Raw genomic sequence first — 17,929 nt, 5'->3', positions numbered from 1 at the left:
ACCAGTAGTCCTAGCTACTCAGGGGGCTGAAGTGGGAGGATTGCTTGAGTCCAGGAGATCAAGGCTGCAGTGAGTTGTGATCACATCACACACTCAGCCTGGGCTTCAGAGTGAGACCCTATCTAAAAAACAGTCAAAGAATGTAGACTAGAAGGAGACTCTCTCAAGAGGTGTGTGGGAGAGGAAGACAAATTACTCTGAAAAATGCTATTTGATATAATTTTCTCATTTTCACTCTTGTTGGAACCGTCATGACTACAAAGATTCTCCACCCTCATAAAAATAATTATTCATTTACTTGCTCACTCACTCATTCACAAATTGTTTTTGAGAAGCTCCTATGTGTCAGCACTCTTGCAGATACTGGGATTGTTGAGGTGAACAAAACAGATACGGTCCCCACCCTCAGGCAGGTGCATTCTAGTGAGAGAAGACAAGAAAACTAATACATAAACAATAGTTTAGATGCTTGTAAGTGCTGTTACAATCATAAAACTTGGAAATAGCTGTGCAAAGACTAAAAGAGGAGAATTCCAAGCAGAGGGAATGAGAAGTGCAAAATTTCTGAAGCTGTTCTTACCTTGACACGATCACGAAAGAGAAAGGCCAGTCAGGAGTGTGCCAAGCACTGAGCTTTGCATGCACTATCTCATTAAATACTTCCAACAATCCTAGGCAATAGGTATTACTATTATCTTCGTCGTGTAGATAGGAACCTGAGGCACAGTGAATGAGTCACAGAAATCTACTAATTTTGAGGGAGACTGTGTCTGAAAATAAATAAATAAAGCCATTCCCACTGGAAGAAGCACTTGAGTCCTTTCTCAAACGTAGTCAGGTTTTTTTGTCTAATATCCCAGAGTCATTCGCACCCTTACACATGACAAACGGTATTTTAAAAACCATTTATCTCCCCAAATATCTCAGAACAATACATGATACCGGGAGACGTGATGGTGGTCCTTGTCTTGCAAATGCCCCTCTCTTGGTGAGTTTCTGTGCAGCATGGGCATTCTGGAAGAGGTGAGTTAAACAAAAGTCAACACTTCCCTGACAATTAATAAAAAGATAATTTAGTGACAGAAAGAGGCGGGTGCATACAGAGAAATCATAATTCAGCAGTGGAGAGCAGTGCGTTGGTAATTTGAAATTATTTAAAAGCAGATAATAGGGAATGATTGGAGTAAATTCTTTCCTATTTCTGTTTTTTACTCTCTCCCCTAATTCTGTGCAGGGTAAACATTCCCAAGCCCCTTTGTTCACCTAAACTTCATCATTTACGGTACTAAATGGAAAATTTTCAGTCACACACTAGAACACTGTCTATCTGACCTGGGTTTTTACTATCTAGATAACATATTTCCCATCTTCTCAATTTATGGTAGAACATGGCATGAAGGCTCAAGAATGAGAGAAAGAGATGGCTTTTTAACAAAACCTATTAGATTGATGCAATGAGATAGATCTAGAATTCTGATGCTGTTTCAGGTTGCCCGAAATTAGCGATCACACTTGTTCTTCTGGCATCCCCGCTTGGCGACGCATCTGCCAAGTTGCTTTTGGGTTTATGAGGCATGTGTTTCCAGAGTGTTTTGAATTAAATATCATAAGAATCCAGCAGGGCTTTTAGGAATTCCGCATGGATGGAAAGACAAATATTGGGTTCACAGCTGCCAAGGAAGCCAACACTTGAGGGGCCATAATCCTGAAGAGCAAGGAGGTACTGAGAAGTAAACACTACCCTCCAACTTTGTTCTCAAAACATTGCCAGGTTCTTCAACCGCACAGGAGAGAGTGCTGTGCATCTGAACAGAAAGCTGCTAAAAAGCAGATCAAAGTTCAAAGCACTCTCAAGGTGCTAAGAAGGCAAAAAATGTGGAGTAGGAGCTTGCCAATTCTAAATGTGAAAGCATCTAATGATGTAGCCTGAAATATATATGAAGCAATACTGAGAACTAAAAAGAGATATAGACAATTGCGAATACATAGAGAGAAACTTGAGCACCCATTTTTTTGATGAAATAACTAAGGAGTTATTACCAGACAGGTGCTCTGGGATTCAAGACCAGGTTTGTCTGACCCCAGACCTGAGACACAATAACCCTGAGCATTGCTTTGCCAAGTTTACATCATCTTCAGCTCTGTAACCTGCATCGTTCTCTAACTTGGATTTCCTTTGCTTAATTTTCATTTTGTGTTTCCGAGATCACTCTCAGTGAGTGGTTCATCATCGCATCCTAAATAACCTGTTTTATAGTTCCTGACACACTACGGGTATTCAGTAACTATTCACTGAGTGAACACCATCAATGTCTTATGAAAACAATTTGTGAGGGTAAAGTCAGCATTGTTTTATCGTCTTCAGACATTCAGGTTTGTGGTCTTTGAACCACAATTCTGAGCCCTATTTTAGAGTGAAGTGAAAGATACCACATCTGATTAAAAATTTTAAACTGTAGCCAGTGCATATTTCTTGCTCTTTTCATTATTATCCTGATAAGTTGTCTGTATCCAAATCTGCAACCATTTTTGGCTAACTTATCTAATTACATAAGTTATACACATCCTTCCAGTATAAAAGGTCCTCTTTTATTTGTTCATTTGTCCATGACCCATTGTTAAGAACATCTTACATTATCAACAATGTTGATATAGATGAAAATAAATCATTAACCCCAGAACTACATCTTCTGAGTCCTTTTTTTGTACAAGCAAGTCCTTTGTTTGTACATTTATGAGTCATGGATGTATCCTGTTACTTAAGATAAATAAATTAGGCTATTGGCATTCTCTTCATTCAACTGCTTAATCAATAGGTCAGTCACTCACTAAAGAACTTGTGTAAGGAGTTAATTAAGCCCAAAATGGTTGTGGATTTGGAAACAATGAGCGGAGTCACACAATCTTCATTTTGGCCAAGGATTCATCCAATGTCTCTTATCTGAATATCAATTTTATGCTAATATGTAATTTTACTATTGGTCTACAGCATTTTATAGTAGAGATAAGTTATGGATTACGTGATCATTTTCATTAAAACTCGTAAAACCGAAAGCTGCATTTAAGGGATGACAGTATTCCATGAAAGGTTGATGACTGCTTCCCATTAATAGATTCTGAAACCTTTTAAGAGAAAGTAATTGATATTCAATTTTAAGAAAGGCGAGAAATGTATAAATTCTGAAGCCATTTTCTCAGAAGTGGAAGTGATTTTTAGCAACAAAAACTAATATAAAACAAAGTACATGGGCACAGAGAAAGATTACCCTTTTCCTCAATTTTAGGAGAGGAAGCATATGAGAATATAAGAGAGAACACATATGGCTTTTTTCGTTGAACTTCTGCAAAGGTTTCTTCTCACCTACCTTGGTTTCACGTTAAAGGCAATTCTGAGGAAATGAATTGGATGTAGGGATGTATAAATTAGAAATCAGGCCGGGCACGGTGGCTCATACCTGTAATCCCAACACTTTGGGAGGCCAATACGGGTGGATCACGAGGTAAGAAGTTCAAGACCAGCCTGGCCAAGATGCTGAAACCCCGTCTCTACCAAAAATACAAAAATTAGCCGGGCATGGTGGCACGTGCCTGTAATCCCAGCCACTTGGGAAGCTGAGGCAGGAGAATCGCTTGAACCCAGGTGGCAGAGGTTGCAGTGAGCTGAGATCATGCCACTGCACTCCAGCCTGGGTGACAGAGCAAGACTCCGTCTCAAAAAAAAAAAAAAAAGAAATTAATGTATGTTCACTTTTCTCTCATAAACACTTCTAGAATTTTTCAGCCAACAATTTTATTTCAGCAAGATATTCAAGTTGCTTGATTACTTTAAAACTTATATCTCATTATGATGTTTTGGGAGTAAACAGAATATATGAAGACCGTGATGACAAGATTTGTTATGAGACAATACCTCACAGTATCTTAAAACCGTCAGGAATTAAGACTGGGAAGGGTGTAGATTTACAACGTGGTTGTACTATATTGTGAATCTGCTTAATGCCACTGAATTGTTTACTTTAATATAGTTAATTTTACGTTACATGAATGTTACCTCATTTAAAAAAAATACACGGTAGTCTTTTTTAAAATTGGATCTAACATTATTTTATTTCTTTTTGAAATTTTTATGTTATTTTTTAATTGACACATCATAACTGTACATATTCATGGGATACATAGTGATGTTCAATACATATAATGTATAATAATCTTATCTGGGTAATTTTGTATCCTTTAATGAATCTCTCCCTATCCCTCGCTTCACCTAGTCTTTCCAGTCTCTGCTCTTCTCTGTTCTACTTCTTACCTCTTTGAAATAAACTTTTATTTTAGCTACCACATATGAGTGAGAACATGCTGTATTTAGCTTTACTGTTTCTGGCTTATTCTGCTTAACATAATGTCCTCTAGTTAGCCAAGTAAGCTCTCCAGGCTTCCATTTCTTCATGTATAAATGTTTCTAAATATCTAACTAAAACATTGTTATGATGAGGTTCAATTGTGATTTAATGGACTACAGCATTTGTAAATGATAAAGCATTACAGAAATACTAGCTGCTGTTTGTGCTTCTGCGCATGTTGTTCTTGATAGAATTGTCAACGTTTCTGCTTTTAGCTGAACTGTAGGAAATGGTCCCCTATGAAGCAAGGAAGGGATGGTACAAGCTATTTTCATCCATTGAGAAACACTTAGAAAAGAGTGTGCAACTATATTGGCAACATTTCCTCTATTTATTTGTGTTGATTGCGTGCCCATTATAGCTGAATTCATGAAGACAATTGTCCTCTGGGTTAGATAGTTCCTACCTCCCCCTCCAGATTCACTTTTCACCCTTCCCCGCCCTCCTCTGTGCTCTGCAGACTGACTTCTTTGTACAGCATCACCTGGCTTCCCTTTCTCTCGACTTCTGATGAGGTTTAGTCAATGGAGACGCCAGCAGAATTGTGGAGGACAAGAGCACAGAGAGATCAGGGAATTTATTTTGCTTACTCCCTCCCTGCTGGTCATGGTTTGGTGATGTCTGTTGTTCTGGGGAGGCGCACAGTACCACTGGGTAGCCATTCTCTCACGGCCACCACTCTCACGGGGTGTGACAATCTCGCCCACTTCTGCCCTTCCAGCCTGCATGTGAAGAGAGCTTCACTGGAGAAGGTCCCGTGTGTTGTGCCCCCTCTCACTGGTTCCCTTCATTTTGTCCACACCTATGTGAGTATTCCCTATATTCACTCATTCCAGTTACTGTCTTTGAATGTGCTACTTGTTTTCTGCCCTTCTGACTGATACACCTTCCCTAACAATATTCATAGGCAACATATGCTTGGTCATATGAACTTGGTGCTGTTGTTATAAACCATCGTGTATACATGAGGGACACGAAGCCCAATGAGATTAAGTAATCTGCCCAAGGTCACGCAGCTCATAAATGACAAAGTTGATATATGACCTGAGGCAGTCTGGCTACACCATAAAGCTTTAACCCTTACGCTTTACTGTTCCCACCTATAAAATTGTTATTGGTGCTGCTTCCAAGTTCTTATATGAGGGTTGTTCGGGCCAATGACTTTTCCCCTTAGACTATCAGTGGTAGGATTTATTGTACTATTTAGTTTTCATTAGTCACTATTAATTGTGAGAAGTGCTTACCCAAAGTCACGAGCCAATGTCCTCCAATCACCAACTGATATTTTCAATTAGTCTAGTAAAAGAACCCCTCTTGCTACATCGAATCTGCCCTCGTTAACATGCTCTTAGTGTGCAGCACCCAATTATCTCTTTTCCAGACACTGAAATGGGGCAGGAGCAGCAATTATTTAGATACAATCAGAGTGGGTTATACAACCTCATTTTCAAATTAGTAGGAATGATAAAATACTTTGCTATACCACCAAAGACTCTCCCATTTAAAAAATAAAAACAGGAAGATATCTCTCACATTTGTTATGTTTTAAAAGCGACCTTTAGTCTGCATGAATGCTCAGGAGTCTGGGGTGGGGTTAAAAACAGACAAAAATACTAAAGGAAAACAGGCACCAGTGACCACTCTGGAATTTTCAGGTATACATATGAGATACATGTGATATTGTACAACAAATAACACTGTTTAAAATTACTTGACTGGGGGCCATTTGTTCACATGCTTAGGTTTAGTAGTGACCGTCACATAATAAGAACTTACTACAGGCAGTAGACTATCCTAACGTTTAGCATGTCATAATTCATTTAATCTTTACCAGAGCCCCATGTGGTAGGTGCAGATTAATAAACCAATTTTACAGATAAGGAAACTGAGGTACAGAGATATTATTTAACTTGAATAAACTCAGGATTATTTGACTGGCTCCAAAGTCCAGGCTCATATTCTTTTCTTACTTCCCATTTGGTTTCAGGGATAGCTCCTGGATCATCATTTCCAGTTGTGCTATGAACTCACTCAAGCCCAAGTAGAGACACTGTCCCAAGTGGCCAGCTGCGCAACATCAGCTTGAAGTGATATGACCAAGAACAAAATTCTCGTTAGCTTCCTTAATATGTATCAAGACTTTCCCTAGAACTCACATTCCTGGACTTCTGAACAAAGTACTGAGTTATCAGACTCATCTCCCTCGTGAGGACTGCAAATCCAAGCAACCTTTGAAATATTTTCCTTCTAATATTTAGAACAAAATGAAAGAAAACAAAACCCTGAGACAGGCATTTCAGAATGTGGGCTCCTAAAACCAGCCCTTGAAATACTTCCAGGAATGCCAGCCAGAACAGAAAGATCACTGGCACCAATCTCCAAAGCATAATGAAAAGATCCACAGGTGGCCAGGTGGTGCCATGACACAGCCAAGGCTTCCCCGAGGGTCTCAGGATGGAAGAAAATACCAGGGCTCTGTCAGAGACAAGCCTGCACCTGCCAGTGTAAAGAACCTTTCCTAGTCAAGTCATGACAATAGTCATGGGAATATGTTCCTGTCTTCCACTGCCTTTCCCCAGACATGCGCCTAATGTCCAAGAGAAGATTTATTGCAAATGATTTCACAGTCATCAGGATAGAGAGGGAGTACTCAGGGTCTGGGCTTTGCTTTTCTCATAAGAGGAAATTCTGGCAGGAGGGTCTATAGAATACTGATTTTCCTCTTTTTTTCTTTGGAAAAAAAAGACTTTTTCACATTATTTTAGTTTTATGGACATGATGATGCCAGAAATAACATTTGCCTACTTATTATGTGCTGATCATTGTGTTCCTAATTACATTTGTTTTCTCATTTGATAATATAATAGCCTAAAACAGGCTGATGGTAAAGAGAGAGAGAGAGACAGACAGAGAGAGAGAAAGAGAGAGAATAGAAGATAGATAGGATGGATGGATGGATGGATAGATAGATAGATAGATAGATAGATAGACAGACAGATAGATAGATACACACAGATAGAACTATACATGCACAAAAAAGAAAGAAACGGAAAAATAATCTGTAATTCCATCACCCCAAATGACTACTTGCAATTAATGTTACAATTTTCTTTTTTGCCTATCATGGTCTGCAATCTCATGTACATATGTGTCTTACTGCATGGACATTGGAAATGTTCTCAGAAAACAGCAATGGTCAAACCATTCCCCCTGCCCCCGACTCCTAGAGTTTACTGCAAAGAACTGCCATTCCCCATATGACTTAGATATAATTTACAAATGACCCTCTTTTATTCCCATGACAAGGGCAGACACAGATCCTCCAAATTCCCATTCATTGTCTGGTAAATGATTAGCCAAATCGGTGACCCCACCAACCAGTCTGGATAAAAATTCCATGAATTTGACTCGATCAAAATTTAGTCAGGTTTCTCTCCTTCCCCAGGGTCACAAATTTTGGCTCACCTTTAAGCATTAGAACTCAGAATGCTTCTAATAACCCCTCCTGAATCTCAGTTGACCTCAGGAAAAAAGTAATTCCTAATCAATCATCCAATCAATCCACTGACTCATCCCACTCCATGACACCTAATTCTTTCTAGCCTTGTTTACTCCTCCCTCTAAAACAAGGGTGCCCAACTTCTTGGCCATCCATGGCCTATTAGGAACCAGGTCGCAAAGCAGGAGGTGACTATCAGGTAAGTGAGGGAAGCTGCATCTGTATTTATAGCCTCTTCCCATCGCTCACATTGCCACCTGAGCTCCGCCTTCTATCAGATCATCAGCAGCATTAGATTCTCACAGTAGTGCAAACTCTACTGTGAAGTGTACATGCGAGGGATCTGGGTTTTGCGCTCCTTATGAGAATCTAATGCCAGATGATCTGTCACTGTCTCCATCACCCCGAGATAGGACTGTCTAGTTGCAGGAAAGCAAATGCAGGGCTCCCACTGATTCTACATTATGGTGAGTTGTATAATTAGTTTATTCTATATTACAATGTAATAATAGAATCAAAGTGCATAACATATGTAATGCACTTAAATCATCCCCAAAACATTCCCCAACCCTGGTCAGTGGAAAACCTGTCTTCTGCAAAACCAGTCCCTGGTGCCAAAAAGGTTGGGGAACCGCTGCTCTAAAAGAAAAGCGCTCTTTCTGCCAAGCCTTTTCTTTCTAGCCTTGTTTTCTCCTCCCTTTAAAAGAAAAGTCCCCTTTCTGCCTGGCCTTTGAGATGCCTGCAAATCTCATATGGGAAGATCCTCCCTATTGCAATATGCATTTCTCCCTCATCCGGCTGGTTCTTATTTAAATCATCATTTTCAGTAAACTGTCTTTTTACCTAAGTTTAGATCTGTTTTTATTTGATACTATCTATCTAGAAAAAAATAATAGTTGATGAAACTGGGATTGGCCCCTATTGCATATGCTCATTTACAGAGAGGCAGCAGTGTGCCACCTGAAAGTTTTGCAAATTTGGGCAGGTTGCTCATCCTCTCCATACTTCACGTGTCATCACCTGTTCAGTGCGGATGACAGTACCTGCTTCATGTAACTGTTGTGGAGACTAGAATGTTAATATTAAATGCTGAGAACACTGCTTGACACACCATAAAGACCGTGCTAGTCTTTCCTTTTGCTGTTATTATTATAGATTATTTTTTCATTTAATGGTATATTTTGAAAAATTCTTACGTTTTTAAAATTACTTTTCAATGTAGTTTTAATAACTAATATTCCAATATGTGCTAAGGTCACAATGTGCTTAACTAATCTCCTATTGTATTTTATTCTAATTATTCTCTAAAATATACAATGTTCTTGATAATTTCCAACCTAATATCATTACTCACATCCTTTATTATAGTCCTGAGAAATAATTGTTAATTCAAAGGATATATAAATGTTAACGTTTATTTTGAAAATATATATGATCAAATATACTCCAGAAACACTGGGAAAATATATAGAACAAGTGGTTCAGTGTAAGAGACACAATTATTTGCACATTTTTAGCACATTTTTCCATTTTTTAAATCATTGACAATTTTAGAATTTAACATTATATAGAATTTTTTCTTAAAATACTTTGATATAGAATAAACATGCAAAAAATGTGTATGAACAAAAATGTGTTGTCCATTAAATTATCACAAAGTGATATTCACAGTTTACCTATGTAACAAAATGGTGGCGAGTATTAGTAGCACCATAAAATCTCCCAAAGGCCACTCCCATTTTTATGGATTTTTATAAACAGCATTTAGTTTGTTTTTCTCTTTAACTCACAGTGAAAATCAATATCTTTAAATTGAACAGTTTAGTCTGTTCACAGGTTATATGTTTGCCAATATAAACTTATACTGCCATTTTATTATGTGCTTTGTATCTGTCTAGTCTGTTTTGTTTCATTTCTTTTTTATCCTTCTTTTATAGTGCAAAATTTTTATTATTCTGTTTCCCATATTAACTCCATTACTTTTAATATTCCCTTCTACATTCTATTGCTATATTTTTAATTGTTACCCAAGACATTAAAAAGCATGTTTGATTTATGGAAGTTGAATATGTTTTGATAATTTTCATATCTTCTAGGACCATAAAAGGGTCTTAGAACAGTTTATCTCCATGTACTCACCTCCTGACATAAATGTTGTTTATGTCTTGTATTTTAATTCTACATGTATTTAAATCCCACAAGCCATTTTCATTTTTGTTTTACATGGTCATTATTCATTGAAATGTAGACCCACATTTTTACCCTTTCTACTCTTTGTTGTTTCTTGCACCTCTAACCTAAAATCTGGGATCATTTTTATTTCTGTCTTCAGTAGACTTTTCATTACTGTGGTTCTGTGATAAATTTTTTATCTGTTATTTGTCTAAAATATGTTTATTTCAAAATTTTTAAGGATATTTTTCACTGGTTACAGAGTTCTTGATTGACATTTTTTTCAGCCATGTAAAGATATCATCTCACTGTTTACTGTCTTCCATTGTTTATGTTGAAAAGTCAGATGTCAGTCTATTTGTTGTTCCTATGAAGGTAATCTGTCTTTTTCTTTGGCTTCTTTTGAAATCTTTTAATTGTTTCTGAATTTTAGTACTTTTACTGTAATGGACTTGGCTGTGGATCCTTTATAAAAATAGTTTTTCTTGAGTTCATAGGAATTCCTTGGTTTTCTTGATGTCTTTAATCAATTTTGGAAGGTCCTCAGCCATTAGCTCCTCAAATATTGCTTCTGACTCATTTTATTGCTTCTGTGCTTTTAAAAATATAAATTTGTAAATGTTAGAACTTCTAACTGTATCCTCTGTAGTTCTTATTTTAACCTCCTTTCTTTTTAATCCTGTTGCCTCTTGGTGTTTACTCTAGACTTTTTTCCCTGATGCATCTTCTTGTCCACTAATTTTCTCTTCAATAATTAATTTGTCCTTAAATTAATCCACTAAGTTACATTTTGCCTTTTGTTTGTTTGTTTTTACTTCTAAAACTTTTATAGTATTAGGTGCTTTTTAAATAGTTTCCATTCCTCTGCTGTAATTTTCAGTCTCATCTTTTATTTTACGTAACATAAATGTATAGTTGTCTTGAAGCCTGTGGGTAGCAATTACGATATGCAGAGGCCTTGTGGATTTAATCTATATGTTTCTATCATGTGTTGGTGTTTGCTGGTTTTCATCTATAGTGTTTTGGTTTGTTCACAAACCTATTTAATTTTTATTTGTGGGGGACGACGTTTCTTCAAAATTGTTTGAAATGCTAGGATGAATTTTTTTTCTTCCAGAGAGAAATTGTATGTAATGCTGTAAGTCACCCATGGGCACCTGCAAGCTAATATGAACTCTATCGTATTTCTGCAGTTGGGGTGATTTCAAACTGGGATGAGGTCTTTGTGAGGGACTACCTATTTGTGGCTCACATTTACCCCTGAGGTGTTATCCTGGGGAATCCCAAAATACAGTGTCAGTCCATCAATCCCCCATCCAGCCACTCCCTAAATACCATTCCTTTTCTCCCTAGTCACACCAGATGTTCAATGTACCTCTCAGACCTCAGCATTCCAGCTAATTCCTCTGGAATTGGCCTGCAGGGAAGAGGGGCCTCAAAGTCCAGGATTCCTTCCCTGGATCTCTGTACAACCCTGGATACTAACCTGGGAATCCTTTATTAATAAACCATTGGCTGCTATTTGCATTTGTTATTTTTTGTTGTCCTTAATGGGAGAGTTCTCTGAGAATCATCCCAAAATTACCTAAACTGCCATGACTTAAAGTAAAAAGCTTTTTTCATTATTCTTTTATTTAGTTTCATTGATTTTTTTGGTCAATGATAAGTGATTTTTCATGGGCTTATTAATGATTTTTATTTCTTCTGGGAGTTGCCTTTTTGTATATGATAATGACTTAGTATTAATAAATCTACAAGTATTTTAACCCCTTCTTTGTTATCTCTGAGATGTTGAAAATACAGCCAAATTATTTTGGCCAGGTCAGGAAAAGTTGATTATAAAATATGAGTGTAAGTTCATTTTAGAAAAGATATAAACTTCTGAATTATCAGCAATTCCTGTGCTTTAAACATTTAGTTCCTAGTCATGGACAATGTTGTCTATTTTCAAAGTGTAGAACACATAACTCAGTTTTGCCTGTTAGGAAAGTACCAATATGGAGAATGCAAATGAAACCTATGTATAACCAAGCCATTTATTTAACAGTATTTATTACTCTTTCATCATTAAAATATTGAAACAGCTAATAAGCTCTAGTGTTGACTTATTTGGGGTTTTGCCTCATTCTTAAAGGTTGAAATGTTAAAAGTTACTGAAGAATCGGTGGGGTTAAAAGGAGGGTAAACTTTATAAAGAGAACAGGTTTTATACCAATTGTCAAGCGAATCTAAATGTAAATGTCTACTCAGAAAAAAAAAAAAAAAACCACAGAAAAAGCTGAGTTTATGGATCAATAGCCTACCTTAATTCAGTTTGTCTAAGTGCCTTCACACATTTCCTCACAATTGATCTTGACCTTTAGATATGACATCCCTTTTTACAGGAAGAAAAATTGGGTCTAGATTTAGTCTGTGTATTGGACTGCAGGCATTGTTTCTTTCATAACTAATGATGACTAGCATTATCCTTCTCATCTCCATCACCTCTAGATGACTACTCATCATTGCTGTTTCTTGAATAAGATGATTGCTCTAATGAAAAGGACTTGTTTCCTGGCAAACCTATGAAAAAGATCTGCTGAGATGTACCTAATCAATCACCTAGTGGTTGCTCTCCTCACCATTCAATCCAAAGTTACCTCACCTAGGACTTAACTGTGAGGAGAGCAACCACTATAAGGCAAACAGTAGGTTCATTGCTAGAACTCCCCCAGAGGCATTAGGTTGTGATGTAAATGCATCATGCAGCCTGGGAGCAGTGGAAAGCCTTTTGTAAGATACTTCTAAATGTTCCCTGGCCCCTTGGGTAAGCACACATCAATCTTTCTGACATAAAAGTGGTTAGCGCTTCTCTGAGATCTCTGGGAAGCCAAAGATACAACACTCCCATCACTAGTTCTATGTTAGTGTCTGTTTTCCAAAAAAGGTTGATGAAAGGATGTACACCTGTTTACCCTCAACCGCCCTCGGATTTCAGAATCTATGAAAAGAAACAATGAATCAGCCGGGTGTGGTGGCTCACGCCTGTAATCCCAGCACTTCGGGAGGCTGAGGTGGGTGGATCACCTGAGGTCAGGAGTTTGAGGCCAGCCAGTTCAAGGCCAACCTGGCCAAGATGGTGAAACCCCATCTCTACTGAAAATACAAAAATTAGCCAGGCGTGGCAGTACACAACTGCAATCCCAGCTACATGGGAGGTGGAGGCAGGAGAATCACTTGAACCTGGGAGGCAGAGGTTGCAGTGGGCGAAGATGACGTCACTGCATTCCAGCCTTGGTCACAGAGTGAGACTCCATCTCAAAAGAAAAAAAGAGAGAGAGACAATGGACCAATGCCAATATTTTCCCCCTTTCCTTAGCTCTTATTGCGGAAAAAAATCTAATTGTTTCAGAACATTTGAGGAAATGCTGACAGTCACTTTTTGACAAATAGACCAATAGGCCAGAGGCAACCCAGTAAAACAAACAGACACCCAAATGCTTAGGAGTCTCGCTGGAGTATTTTGTCTTTCTCTAGCTCAGTGTTTCCCAGCCATTGATAATCTACATCTCACCTGCATATGCAGTTTTTGATAGGTGTGTATCACCAGTGTTGGGAAAGTACATTTAAAAACAAAATATCTGGTCAACCCAGAAAACCTCTCCATAAAGATAGTAGAAGAAAGAAAATGCAGTTTTATTATTTTATTACTGAATACGTGTTAAACCAGAATGTGATACATATCACAGGCAATCTGCTAAGATATTGCAAAGACAGAAAGAAATCTCACCCTTTTATATAGTCAAAGCAATACAACTCGTTACACATGTTCTCAAGATAAATAATAACTAGTTCTGAAGTAAAAGACCTAACAGCACCATTTGTCACACATAGTTTATTCTAAATTCACCGAGTAATTGAGGTTACCATCTGTGTTACCTAATTGGCTTTATACAGAAAAAAATACACGTTTTCTATCTTTATGACAGGAGATGATTTTGCAACTTAGAGTAAGGAGATTATGCAAGTTAGGTTCCTACCTTTTCACAGAAGCTGGGAAAGAGGGTAGCCATCTTCCTTGAAAACTATATTCCAAAAGGATGAGTCCCAGGTTCATAAGAAAAGACATTTTTTGTCATAAAGGTGGAAAAGACTTCTTTAACTTTTAAAGAGATTTACATACATTTCAAAGAGATAGAGAAAAACAATTACAATTAGGAAATCTCTTAAGTGCTCCAACAAAAGGAAGGAAGTATCTCTTTCTTTATTTTTCTTATTTTCAACAGGGAGAAGTAAGTCTCTTATTTTAAAATTGTATTTGCTCTTTACACCTGTACTGTTTTTATTTAATTTTTTTATTCAATTTATTGATTCTTAAACTTAGCTTCATCCTAAACTGCAATTTATGAAATCATAATTTTGATGTATTGAAAATAATTTTAAAACATTTAAAATAAATGAGTCACCACCAAAGTTTTCCCATACAAAATGACTTTACACGACACTAGTGATAGGACCACGACAATCTGGGAAGCACTGTGTAAGCTGATCTCCATGGCTAGAATTTAAGACGCGATAGTCCTAGAATAACTAAGATGATTTTGCCAACGGAAGACTAAATTCCAGATGCCAAAAAAGAAAAGCCTTTGTAGGTTCCAAAATATGTGAAATTTCTCTCTTTCAGGAAAAGTAGGAGGGGAATAAATTTTGGTGGGAAATTTGTTAACATTTTAACACAGAGTAGCCATGAAGAAATGGATCATTATTTTTAATTACATGCAGTTATTGGAAGAAGGTTCATATTAACAACCAGCACACTGATAACCAAGAGTGGTTCTTGGAAAGGGGAGGGGTGTTGGTTTAAAAGTAAAATAAAAATTCTATGGAATTATAAGTTCATAAGTATAAGCCAGATGCTCCCTATGTCTTTCAGCTCTCCTTTCTTCAATGTCTGCACATGGTAGCTCAAGTGAAGAGCTTTCGCAGTGGCAAGCTGAGCACTGCACACACACACCTCCCCACCACACCACCTGCACCTGCTCTGGACCAGCCATGGCTCGCTCCATGCCATGTCCTGTTTCCTGTGGCTCTGCCCATTATGCCTTGATGTTTACCGGACATCACTCCTCCCCACTCAGTCACAAAAAGAGCTACTTACCTAATGCTGACCAAACTGGATTTAGTGACCACTTTGGGGCAAAATATAGAATGAGGGCCCTGGAAATTGAGAGCTTAATACCACTTTCCCAGAGCTTAAGGAAAGACAGCTAGAGCGAGCAAGAGAGAAGCCAGTGGCTCTAGTGCCATCATAAATAGCGGCACATCCAGGTCCACCTCCATGTTTCTAGGTCCTCCTTGGTTGAAGAGTTTTCTTCTCCATGTCCTCTTGACAGCACCGTCCCATTCTCTGGCTTTTCTCCCTACTTATTTAAAAAGATGTCTGTTTTAGTTTGCTAGGGCTGCCATTTAAAAATGACCACAGACTGGGTAAAACAACAGAAATTTATTGTCTCAGAGTTCTGGAGGCTGGAAGTGTAAGCTCAGGTGTTGGCAGGGTTGATTTCTTCTGAGACCCCTCATCCTGGTTTGCAGATGGTGTCTTCTCCCTGCGTTTCCGATGGTCTTTCCTCTCTGCATGTCTGTGTCCTCATCTCCTCTTACAAGGATACCAGTCGTACTGGATAAGGGTTCACCCTAACAACCTCATTGTACCTTAATTACCTCTTTAAAGACCCTATCTCCAAATACATTCACACTCTAAAGTACTGGGGAATTAGGGCTTCAATATATACATTGGCGGAGCAGGTTGCAATTCAGCTCATCACAGTGACTTACTCAATGTAGACTGTGCCCAAAAGTTTGTATCTTTTTCAACCAAGATACACAAAGGTGTTTTTCTGAATAAAAACCCTGCAAACGTATGAGATGAAGGTTGCCTTTCCCCATAGAACTTAGAGGTAAGACAGATATGTTATCTTCAAAATATTAATCCTCCCCAAATTGTAAGCATCCCTTCTACTTTGATTTTAATTTGATTCTAGATGTGGACAAAACACACTCCCTTAAACATTAAGCAGCAAAACAACACAATGCATTTTAAAGGGCTGGGTTTTCACACTGGATAGTGGTGGTATGGAATCCCAGTCCATCATCACTGGAGGGACTTTGAGCACGTTACTTAGCCAGGCTGAGCGGCCTTCTTTTCCCCTGTCAGCTGGGTATCGTTAAGAAGCTTCTCATCTCAACCAGGCTTCCAGTTAAGGTGTAGAAAATAAAAGCTCACTCTCTTCCTCTTCTTCCACTAGTAAGAACAAAACTTTCTGGACATAAAACAGAAAGAAACCCGCAGAAGGCTCTGCAATGTGGAGATTAGAAGGTGCTGCGGCTGGGGACCTCAGAATTCCAGGGAAGAAGGAGGATGCTGTTTCCTTTTGCATCCTAAACACCCTGGTCCTCCTGCCTAGGACCACCAAAGAGCCCAAAGACAAAAAGCTCCAAGAAAAGGTTGTTCTCAGCAGACAGCCGACTGCGAGGAGGGAAGCACTTCAGACTGACCTCTTCTAACTGCAGTCACTCCTCTAACAGTTAAGGAGCGCTACTTCCTCACAGGAGCAGCTGGGCTACTCAGTCTCCTCCCCTACTCAGTCCTCCACCAAGGGGCCTAGGGGGCTGAGCCCAGTCAACCAGCCTTTCCCAGAATTGGGCAAAGAATAGAAGGCGGTGGTGCCCCCCGCCACCTCACCAGACACTGATCCCAAGGGGGCTGAGGGGTGGGACCTTGTCCAGCCACCAAGCTCAGCGCTAAGCCCCCCAGTAAAGCGGGCAGGCTCCACCCTTTCCTAACCAGCACTTCCTGTAGCCCAAGATTGTGGGGTCCAACCCTGGCCCCTGACCCCAGCGGCATCAAGAGAAAGCCAGCAAAGTGATGGGGACCCGCCTGGGCAGAGCCTGACAGCCAGTCCTGCCCAGCCCTGGGCAAAAGTTGCAAAGAGAAGGTCCCCCCAACAAACCCCTCCTACAGGAGCTGCAGCCTGGAGCCTGTGAACTGGAGGTCTCAGGAGGACAACCAGCCCCGCCCAGCAGAGCAAATGCCCCACAGAGACGGTGCTCATCCCTCCCGACGCTTGCCCCGGAGAGCCTAGTGAGCACCCCTGGTCAGTTTGCAGAAAAACGTCACAAGGGGCGGGCGTGGGGCCCCTCCCCTTCTCACCGTGGCAGAGGGCTCTCCGTTGGCTACGCCCATGTCTAGTAACGTCACAAAGAAGTGTGCCCGTTCTCCTCCTTAGAGCCCTGTGGGGCAAAGAGGCCCGGACCTACACGCCCCGAACGAGGCAAAGTCCAGCAAAGAGGTGAAGAGGTGGTGCCTCCCCCTCTCACTGGGCTCTGCCCCTAGGAGTCCGGGAAACGGGGGTGTCTTGTCCGCTGATGGTTCCTGCTAATAGGCAAACACCAGGAAAGTGCACCCCTCCCCTGAGCATCGCGCTCTGTCTGGGAGGAGCCTGTGGGGCGAGGGTCCTGCCCACTGGCCCCACCCTGCGCTACGCGGAAGCCCCCAAAGTGTCAGCGCGGCTTCGTGGGGCCTCCTAACTGTTTTGGGAAGTCCTGTTGCCAGGCACTCTGCCCCGGGGGGTGTGCAAAGGGTTGTCCAGTTACCTTGATGTTCTCACAGCCTCCTCCCCACGGTACAGGGAGAGACCAGGATTGGAGGACGGTTAAGAACACACTTCCCGGCCGGGCGCGGTGGCTCAAGCCTGTAATCCCAGCACTCTGGGAGGCCGAGACGGGCGGATCACGAGGTCAGGAGATCGAGACCATCCTGGCTAACACGGTGAAACCCCGTCTCTACTAAAAAATACAAAAAACTAGCCGGGCGAGGTGG

At 39.9% G+C, this 17,929-nt stretch overlaps 1 long non-coding RNA gene across 1 annotated transcript; it reads left to right on the top strand.

The window, feature by feature from the left end:
* Positions 1-4,189: 4,189 nt before the first annotated feature.
* LOC108581247 lies at positions 4,190-7,219 on the top strand. The gene is made up of 2 exons (XR_002515912.1): positions 4,190-5,206; positions 6,388-7,219. It is a non-coding gene; the product is annotated as an uncharacterized LOC108581247 (long non-coding RNA).
* Positions 7,220-17,929: the final 10,710 nt, after the last annotated feature.

This window comes from Papio anubis, chromosome 9 (genome assembly GCF_008728515.1).
Source record: "Papio anubis isolate 15944 chromosome 9, Panubis1.0, whole genome shotgun sequence".
Taxonomy (NCBI): Eukaryota; Metazoa; Chordata; class Mammalia; order Primates; family Cercopithecidae; genus Papio; species Papio anubis.
Note: the sequence above shows the minus strand (reverse complement) of the source record. Positions and strands in the feature narration are given on the sequence as shown.